Below are 9,186 nucleotides of genomic sequence, written 5' to 3'. Positions count from 1 at the left end.
ATCCTTCCTCCCCATCTTTGGCTCGTGGAATTCTCATTGGCAGGAGTCTCTGTAAACAAAAAGGGCATTAATACGCAGATTCAATCCACTTTATTTGCCCAAAAGTCCCTTGAGATGCAGTTTTCAAGTACACCATTGATTCTTATTGCACATTTCAACAAAGTGATTCAGTTCAGTTCAGGTTCAGATATTGTAGAAACTTAAAATGCAAAGTTGCCACGTTTGACGGCTGGCTACCAAAACCCTTATTTTGACAATAAAAACAATCACCAATTTTTTAATAGATGAATGAATTCTGCAAAGTACTGTGTTTGGCAGTTGTACATGAAACTGAGTGGACCCCCAGTGAGTGCACATACACAAAAATGAAAGTACAAAAGTACTCTTACACATTGTGCTTTTGGTATTAATCTCAGTCAGGCTTCTTTGTGTGTACATGCCAGTGCCCGCCGTTCATATGTTCTGGTGCCAAGTTATTGTTTGAGCGGTTAAAAGCGACAGAGCTGTGGTCAATAGCAGGAAATGAAGGTCTGGAAGGCCTCGACTGGGCTCAGCTTTTCAGTGGCGTAAGACCACAAGGAGAATGCATTCGTTTGACAAGCTGCTTTTACTCTTGAAATTGGGCCAGCTGTGTAACGCGAGTGGCCAGCTCGACCTGTTCCCTCATCAGCCCATTATGGAGCCTTTTGGAACCTTTGGGGCCACCGTACTTCTTGCAAAAAAAGTACGGTGTAGTGTACTTTTGGGGAGCAAAATATTATATACAATATAGGTTTTTCTTATTAGGGATTTTTGAATATTTTTTTATTGCATTTTTGTTACTTTGTGTGAACATATGTATATTAACTGTTGAAAATGATGTAATAGTTTTGTTAAAATTGTTAGCCTTAGTTACTTTACAGAGGACATCAATAGTATTCATGATTAATTTTAAAGCCCTTTGCATCAATGCACTTTTATTAAATAATTTCACTACCTTGTAGATTACTTGTGCAGTACAGTACAGTACAGTACAGTCGAAGCCCAGCTGCGGTCCCGGAAGGTTTCACATTTATGTTTTGGCTACCAGGGCCAAATTTAAACGTGCGCCATTGCTCCGACTTCACATTATTTATGTGTTCGGCCATGTTTAGGCTGAGCTGAAAGACCGAGTCTTTATTTTTCTTCTGGGTCTTGCCACTTTTTTGTGCTCAAAATTCCTTTACGACTGTACAGTCAGTCAGTAAGTAAAGGCAGCAAAATCCCAACTAAATTGACATTCCTTATTTGGGCGTCAATGCGGATAGAAAACCCGACTGGCATCCAAATGCGTGCACACTTCTCCCACGTCTTCTCTCCAGGTGCTGATTTGTTATAACAGCCGTGAAATGAGCCTGAAGGAACCACATCTGATTTTTTTTTTTTTTCATTTTGGGAGGGCGTGCAATCGTTTTGAAATATTCAACATGATTTTTAGCTTACCACCAGGGTTAATTAAACCACTGGTAGTTTAATTCCATCATCTGATGCAGAACACATGGTTGGACTAACCCCCCCCACGCACACACACACACGCACACACACACACACACACACACACACACACACACACACACACACACACACACACACACACACACACACACACACTCGCTGTGTTAAATTTTACACATTGGACTGCGAAAATTGGGTGGAGCACATTGGGTGGATTTTGCATTACCACTTCTAACATATAGCATTGTTTGTCATATTTAACATTTATATATTTACAGCTCTAATTTGTTGCCTCAGGTTGCCACACAGCACGCTTCTCAATGTGTATTTTTGCAAAATGAACTGGTGTATGTTCATTTGAAGTTATTCCCTCAGTGTGTGACAACATATGAGCAGTTCTGTTGATCCACATCCCAGTGTCTGAGAGCTTGATTTGATTTCACAGATTATTACTGAGTCCATGATTTCCTATGGGGACCAATGCTTTCCAAATCCGTCTGCATTTTTAATTGTACTTGTATCCCGACAGGAGACAAACCAAAATCAACACAGGCTATTTTTTGGCGACGCGGCATGCAAATCTGACCACACACTCCAAAAGTCCTCGCCAGCTTCATTAGTCAAAAAGGTGTGCAAAAAATAAAAACCTGCGAGAAGACCAAGTGTTTCCAACTCAAACAACACTTTAGGAATATTCTTACAGGGTTGGGCGGGGGTCACAAGCAGAACTGCTGCAGGTAGCAGTCAAGTGAGCATCACTACATAACACCACTTTAAAGGGGACATATGGAATTTTGAAAGTGTTATATTGTTGTAGTTAATTGGTCTCTCCAAGAATGAAAATCTAAACTCCGCCCTCTGTCATCATCACAGCACCACCCCCTCAGAACTGTCTAAGTCTGACTAACATGTTAAGACACCTGGGAAGTGTTTTTAGTTACGGAAGAAAAGCATCATGTCTCTTTTAAAACATCTGCTGACATATTTGATATATTGTTTGTGTTCCTGATCCCCGCAGCAGCCATAATTCTGCTTATTTTCCCTGAGATAACGTGTTTTATCTTTGCCAACCTACAATTGTTTTATGGTGGTTGGGAGGGGAGGGGGGAACACCCTGAATTCCAGTGAGAGTCATGTGTAATAGCGTTGACGTTTAAACTACTTTGGCTTCATAAAGGCAAGCCATTGGAGGAGCCCGGCCGTTTTGCTTATCTCCCAAGGTTTGCTCATTCAAATAAAGCCACACTGGGTTCATGTTCAAGATCCCGCTCCATTTCCACAGACACGATGATGTGTATCACGGGTAGCTACGTAGTGTTCTTTTCTTTATGGCCGAAAACATTTTCTTTTGTTTGTTTTAGTTCGGAAATTTTGGTGGAAACAAATGGCATCCTAAGATAATCAACCATCAAAATACGAAAAATAAAAAAGACATCAACTTTATTTCGGATCTGACAAGCATCTCTCTGAAAGTATTCAACTTTAAAAACATGAACTTTAGACAAGATATTACCAGAAGACAAACCTGCCTCAAACAATCAAGCAATCATACAAAATGCCTAAAAGAAATCATAATTAATGCCTAAAAAATGTAAACAAAACCACCCTCAGACAAACATCAACATAAGACAAACACCTCTCTCAAATAAACACCAACTTTAAATTCATCGCCACTAAATCTAACATTCAAATCACACTTTATCTTGAAGTGCACACATCCATCCTACTGGAGACTCTTTACATGCCTCAATAGGTGCTGCTGTTTTTGTTAGCAACATTGCTTTTTCAAATACCACCGTTTTTTGTCCCATCTAAAAAAACAACTCATCATAGTCATTAGTTGAGTTTCACAGCACAGCTAGCAGACACCCTTCTTCAACACCATGCGACAAAGGGGCCAAAGAGACCCCCAAAATAGTCCATCGCTCCCCCCTTTAAGCCCACAAATTTATACGACACAAAAGCTGCTGTTTAAAGAAGGATACGTAATTAGAGGCATAGCTGGGGTCCTCTGGGAGCGTGGCGCCAAGGTCCCTTAGCAAGCAGAGAATTTACTACCCTGAGTTCAACGGTCAGGTCTGTGTTGGGATGATATTTAGTTTAAAGTTAGCGAGAAGGTCTTGGGGCAGATGAGTGTAATTTACAAAAGAAATGACAATAGCGATGCTAAATATGACAGTTTTTCAACATGACATGCTGCCAGTGTTCATTGTTATTAGTCTTGGCTAATAACTGGCTGCTATGCTAACATACAAGGAGAAACATGGGCTAATAAAGCTGGCCTTGTTATAATGGATATTTGAACACAAACGGTGCAGCAACACGTGTAGACAGTATAATAATTATATGATCGAAAGATAGATCGATCAATCGATAGCTAGATAGATTTTTCAATAAATAACAACCTACCATGCTATTTTTGTTCAAAAAACAACTTACAAATATATATATATATATTTTTTAAAAAGGCTTGAACAGAAAATGGGAGTTCCATTAATTGCGACTCAACCATAGCAGTGATGTGGCCCCCGCATTGCAAACAAGTTTGACCCCTCAGTCTCACTCCCTTAACACTGATGGGAAAAATCCTTATGTCATCAACTAATAGCAATATCTCAAATAGCTGCTCGTCATTATCTGCCAGTTTTGCAATCTGTTTCATATTTCACTTCCAAAAATTCCCCCTTTTCGGCTCCAGCGCTCACGTCAAGAATCAATGAACCCTAATGATAAGCATTTTATCGCCGGCCACAAACAAATAAACGCGGTCTGGGATTCCAGCCGGCTCAGTCCAAGGTTATCACACTACGTCCTCCCAGGTCGTTTCGGGTCCAAGCGTCCGACCGCAAGCGTCCGTCCAGAAACCGCAGATGCCTCCGGGGTTGGTCGGTTTACGCAGTGCATTGCTTTGCTTCTGGTCGCCAACCCTCAGGAAAAATAAACAAGGCTGCAAAACAAGGGTTAGTCAAACAGAAACAACTCTGTGGTCATCCTCTTACTTTGCAATGAAAACACCACCAGAGGAGAAGAATTTGTAGGCTGATTACTGCTCTTTGACATCAGTTGTGACACGAACGACAACAGGAAGCAATGTCAAATTAGGTGTAGCTACTTTTTAGTTTGTTACTTTAAAACTTCAGGCACATTTTTCATTCAATTTGGCTTTAGGGGTTCTGCCTCAGTATAGGAGTAAATCAAAGTCTTACATTAAGGACATAATTCAGCTGCCACTTGCCGATTACGTGAGGGTCAGTTGTGTAAATACCCCCAAATGTTGACATCAGTCGACACCTAGTTTGTGTTGTTTAATTGAATTCTCATCAAATATATCAGCTTTGCCAGAACAACAAATTTTACACATCAAGTGTTGATTTTGTGTTGAAATATCATGATGTTCCTCAAGGGAAATAGGGAATTCCTTTTATTTTCATAGGTTTTCAGAAGTTAATCTAACTAGTAGACCAGCAGGTGGCAGTAGCACACACTCTGCACTCAAAGCCACAATGGAGCTGCCTCCAGCTGCATGAAAAATGAGCTCTAACACTAATAAAGAGAGAAGGTAAAGCAATTAAAGGTTCTTGGCTCCAGCCGTGTGAGAAAAATTCTACCTGTCGGCCGGCAACTTTTTCTGACGTGACTCACATCCTGGGGAAAGAAACGACGAGAGAGATGGTTAGTGTCTATCTTTTTACATGTTTGGAGTGGAAACACGCAGAAAGATAAGCGGGACGTCACCTTCGGTCTGGCTTTCATCACGAGCCCGCAGTCGGAGAGGGAGCCGGTCCGACTTGAGCCTGAGGCTTTTAACACAAGACAGCGGGACACTGAGGGGTGGAAAAAAATATGATGAGTTGCACACTTTAAAGTCGTCGTAAATTCTGCCCAAGGGGATGACCTCGCCAAAGTAGTGAAGAAAATCCAAAAGCCTTTTTTTTTACTATATTAAAAGGGGACATTATGAAAATGAAATATTTAAATACGATATAAATACAAATACTACTATAAATACAAATTGCTGGGCCTGAAAATGTGTGTGAGAGAAGTGTTTTGCTTTTTGTTACATTGTTTTATGCTTATGAACCCCTTAGGCAAGTTCCTCCGCCCATGACTTGTCAGATAAACTACCCAAGTGTTGGCCGGAGTACAATAATCCACTTTTTTTTTTTCTCCTGTGGAACCTAATTGCAGCTCTCCACTAAAAAGTCACTCACGTCCGCAGCCCCGCCCCACCGTCAACAACAATCATCACCGTCACCTGCTCCTGACTTGTTAACTTAAACCCTGGACTTGTGATGCTACCCATAAGCTCACTGTCCGCTCTCCAACCGACTCCCGTTGCCCACTTTGCCCGTTCGTTTGCTCGTCCATTCCTGATCGCTCCCTGGCCTGTTCCTTACCACGTCTCTGCCTCACGTCCTGTCTGCCTGTTTGCACGGTCTGTTCTGGACTCTGTTTGGCCCGACCTTCTGCCTGCCACGATCACGAGCTTGCCTCGATGACGCACGCTGTCACAGCTCCTGCACATCTGCCCGTTGATCTACCAGCCTTTGTGTCCCCAGTCTGCAAGCAACCCTTCGTGTTCCGGCCGGTGCCTGCGTAGCTTCTTTGCTGCCCCTGGTCTGCTGGCGTTCGGTCTCCCACTTTCCTTGTCCCCTTTACCAAATATATCAGATTGTGTCACATTTGATCGTCCTGTCCCGCTTCTGACATTGTGCCACAGACACGACTTCAGAGCTAAATTTAGCATGTTCGGGCACAATTCAATTGAGATTTCTTTCTGAATGAAATCGTTAATAAGCTTTTTTTGCAATAATGTTGTAAGGTTAGTGAGAATAAAATGATGAACTATTTCCGTGTAATAGCTTGCGGTGTATTTAAGGTTTTAATAAAACAAAATAAATCACCGTCACCTAACAAATAAACTCCTGAATTCGCTCATTGTTGGCTAGTACCTACAAGTACTTGTGCCGTTACATAAAGATCTTCTTACAACTCAGTCTTTCTTGTCTTTTGCCGCTGTTCATTGAGGCTCTGGCTATATTTCACACCGCTGTTGACCTATGAACCTCCAGGGCAGGTCAGACCCAGCCGGGTAGATCAAGCCGAGTATTTGCGGCGAATGCCACATGGGCCGCCAGAGGGAACCCACCAAGGCCTCGTCCATTAATCACGGCCCCGCCTTTGACAGAGGTGACCTCTCGCTCTCAAGTTTAAAGTCGCTAATCGCCCTCTGAAGGCGAACGTGCCAGACGGCCGACGCTGAACCGAGCGAGACCTTAAACGTGACGCGTTTGCTTCTCTCTAATAATGACCATTGTATATTTACATTACATGGACAAGGTCAGCCATCGGCGCTTTAACAAATGCTGTGAAAGCCTTAGTGAAGCTCAGACTCGTTGACTGTCGTTACATTTCTGTGGTGCCATTGGAGGATTTAAATCCCAAGCCAAGATTTATAATTCAATGTATATTAAGTAGTTTGTAGTAAGTTTGCAGTTTTTTCTTAACTTTATTTCATTGGTAATATTATGGGTACAAAATCAACATGGACAAATAGACATTCACAACATAGAAATCTGGTTTTAAGTTTAACTGTCATTTACTTGTTCCATTTATTTTAGAAATTTCAGATTTAAATTTGTATTTTATATATTTTATGTAAATTAGCCACAGTATTCTATTTTTCACTGTTTTTCAATGTTTTCCTAGTAGCAACATGTAATCGTCTTCAAAGCAATTAAATCACTTTAAATCAACATAAGCTTACTCTGATTGCATGTTAAGTCTGAAAAGTGGTTCATTCGAAAATATATTTCACAATTATCATTTATCATTCATCTTACGAACTGCTTCATCCGCTCGAGGGTCATGGGCATGTTGGAGTCTCTCCCAGTAGCCTTTGGGAAATAGGCTGGGTAGACTCTAAATTGGTCGCCAGCCAAGCACAGCAATTATCATTTATCTATTATGATGATTATTATTTCTCTATTTGCAGTTTGACTAAAGGTTCCTCGTGAAACTGAAACACCTAGTCAAGTCCAAAGTCGAATGTACTTTTCCAATTTTACAATCTAAAACCAAAACAAACCAAATCCTACGACGTAAAATCATCAATCTTGTTCATATCTGTGCAAAGCATGACATTATCAGTGTAAAATGTAGAAGCATTACGTCCTCACCTGTGGGAAAATCCACGAGTTGTCCATTGAGATGGATTGTCTCAGTGCTTTTCTACTTGCCTTCAAAGTGGCACACTTGAACACAGCCCTTATATCATATTTCATTTGACTGCGCATTTACAGCTCAACTCATGAGTGATTAATAGATTATAGAGAAGCCTTGACTCATCTTGTGATCATTGAGCCCACTGAGCACACTCCTGAGGTATGTCCATGTGATACGGGTCAGACTCTTAAAAATTTTACGAGTGTCCACGATGAGGTATCCTACGGAGTCAGTAAATGTCTGCGCAAATTAACTGTTTTATCCATCTTTTCCCAGTGATGAGTCATGGTAGCACGCTCCAATGCTAACTGGGCTAATGGCAAAAATGACTGATTGGAACCATGTGGACATTTCGGCGAGCTTGACCCGAAATTACTCAGTGAGTGTCACATTTGTCACGAGCATTACTACTTCTGCCAAGGCTGAACGTAAAAGGGTACAGTGAAATCTTTGGCCTTTCAAGGGATTCTGGAGTAAAATGTCCAGCTTCCAGTGTCAGAGTGATTGTCCGTTATAATCCGGGGCAACTTTGCTACTTCCAGCAATGGGTGTCTTGAATCTGTGCAGTGTATCTCAAGACTATCAAGTCATTCTGAAACGAAATAAGATTGCCCGATGTCTGACAGATTGTCAGTTACGAATCAGGGCTGCTTGGCCACGTTTTTCATTGGGTGTCGTGAATCTGAACAGTTTCCAATATCTTAAAAAGATCAAGGCATTCTGATGGAAAATGTCACAAAGATTTGTCCCTGTGGCAGGTCATGGGTCTTCTAAAAGAATAAATAAACCCTAACCCTGTGTCCAGTATTTCAAAATACCGTATTTTCCGCACTATAAGGCACACCGGATTACAAGGCGCACCTTCAATGAATGGCCCATTTCACAACTTTGTCCATTATACATTTGGCCCGCGGGCCGGACTTTGGACACGCCTGCTGCAGTGGCTCAATATTGGTCCATATACAAGGCGTACCTGATTATAAGGCGCACTGTCGGCTTTTGAGAAAATTGGAGGTTTTTAGGTGCGCCTTATAGTGCGGAAAATACGGTAGTTCTTCTTAGTGGGAATTTTTTGTTGTCTTGCTTCAAAAAAAATTTCTCTTCAAAATTCCCAAAATATGTCACAATTTGTTATTGAGATCTCATTACTGGTTATGAGTAGGATTGTCATAAATTAAGATGTACCATAGGTGCAGGTAATACACATACATATTATAATGCATTAAGATAATTTTAAGTTGTTTTTGAGGCAAGCTATGTTTGTGACTTTGGAATTTGACAAAAAAAAATTACTACTACTTGCTAAAATTGAGGAATGCATTCCCAATCTGAGTTCTTTTGTTGGCATTATTCTAAGATTAGTTTTTTCAGTGTAGAGGCAGAATATCTCAGATCGTACATCATTAGATTTTGCAAGTGTACCTAATGAAGTGTCTTGTGAGGGCACATGACATCATAGATCTACAGCTGGCAGTGAGTGGACAGGTT

General features: G+C 41.1%; 1 long non-coding RNA gene across 1 annotated transcript; it reads right to left on the bottom strand.

Annotated features, from left to right (window-relative positions):
* Positions 1 to 2,676: 2,676 nt before the first annotated feature.
* Positions 2,677 to 7,734, bottom strand: LOC125986849 (uncharacterized). The gene is made up of 4 exons (XR_007487797.2): positions 7,653 to 7,734; positions 5,209 to 5,297; positions 5,082 to 5,118; positions 2,677 to 4,420 (listed from the first exon to the last, which is right to left on the bottom strand). It is a non-coding gene; the product is annotated as an uncharacterized lncRNA (long non-coding RNA).
* Between the last annotated feature and the right edge of the window lie 1,452 nt (positions 7,735 to 9,186).

Source organism: Syngnathus scovelli, chromosome 1 (genome assembly GCF_024217435.2).
Source record: "Syngnathus scovelli strain Florida chromosome 1, RoL_Ssco_1.2, whole genome shotgun sequence".
Lineage (NCBI taxonomy): Eukaryota > Metazoa > Chordata > Actinopteri > Syngnathiformes > Syngnathidae > Syngnathus > Syngnathus scovelli.
Note: the sequence above shows the minus strand (reverse complement) of the source record. Positions and strands in the feature narration are given on the sequence as shown.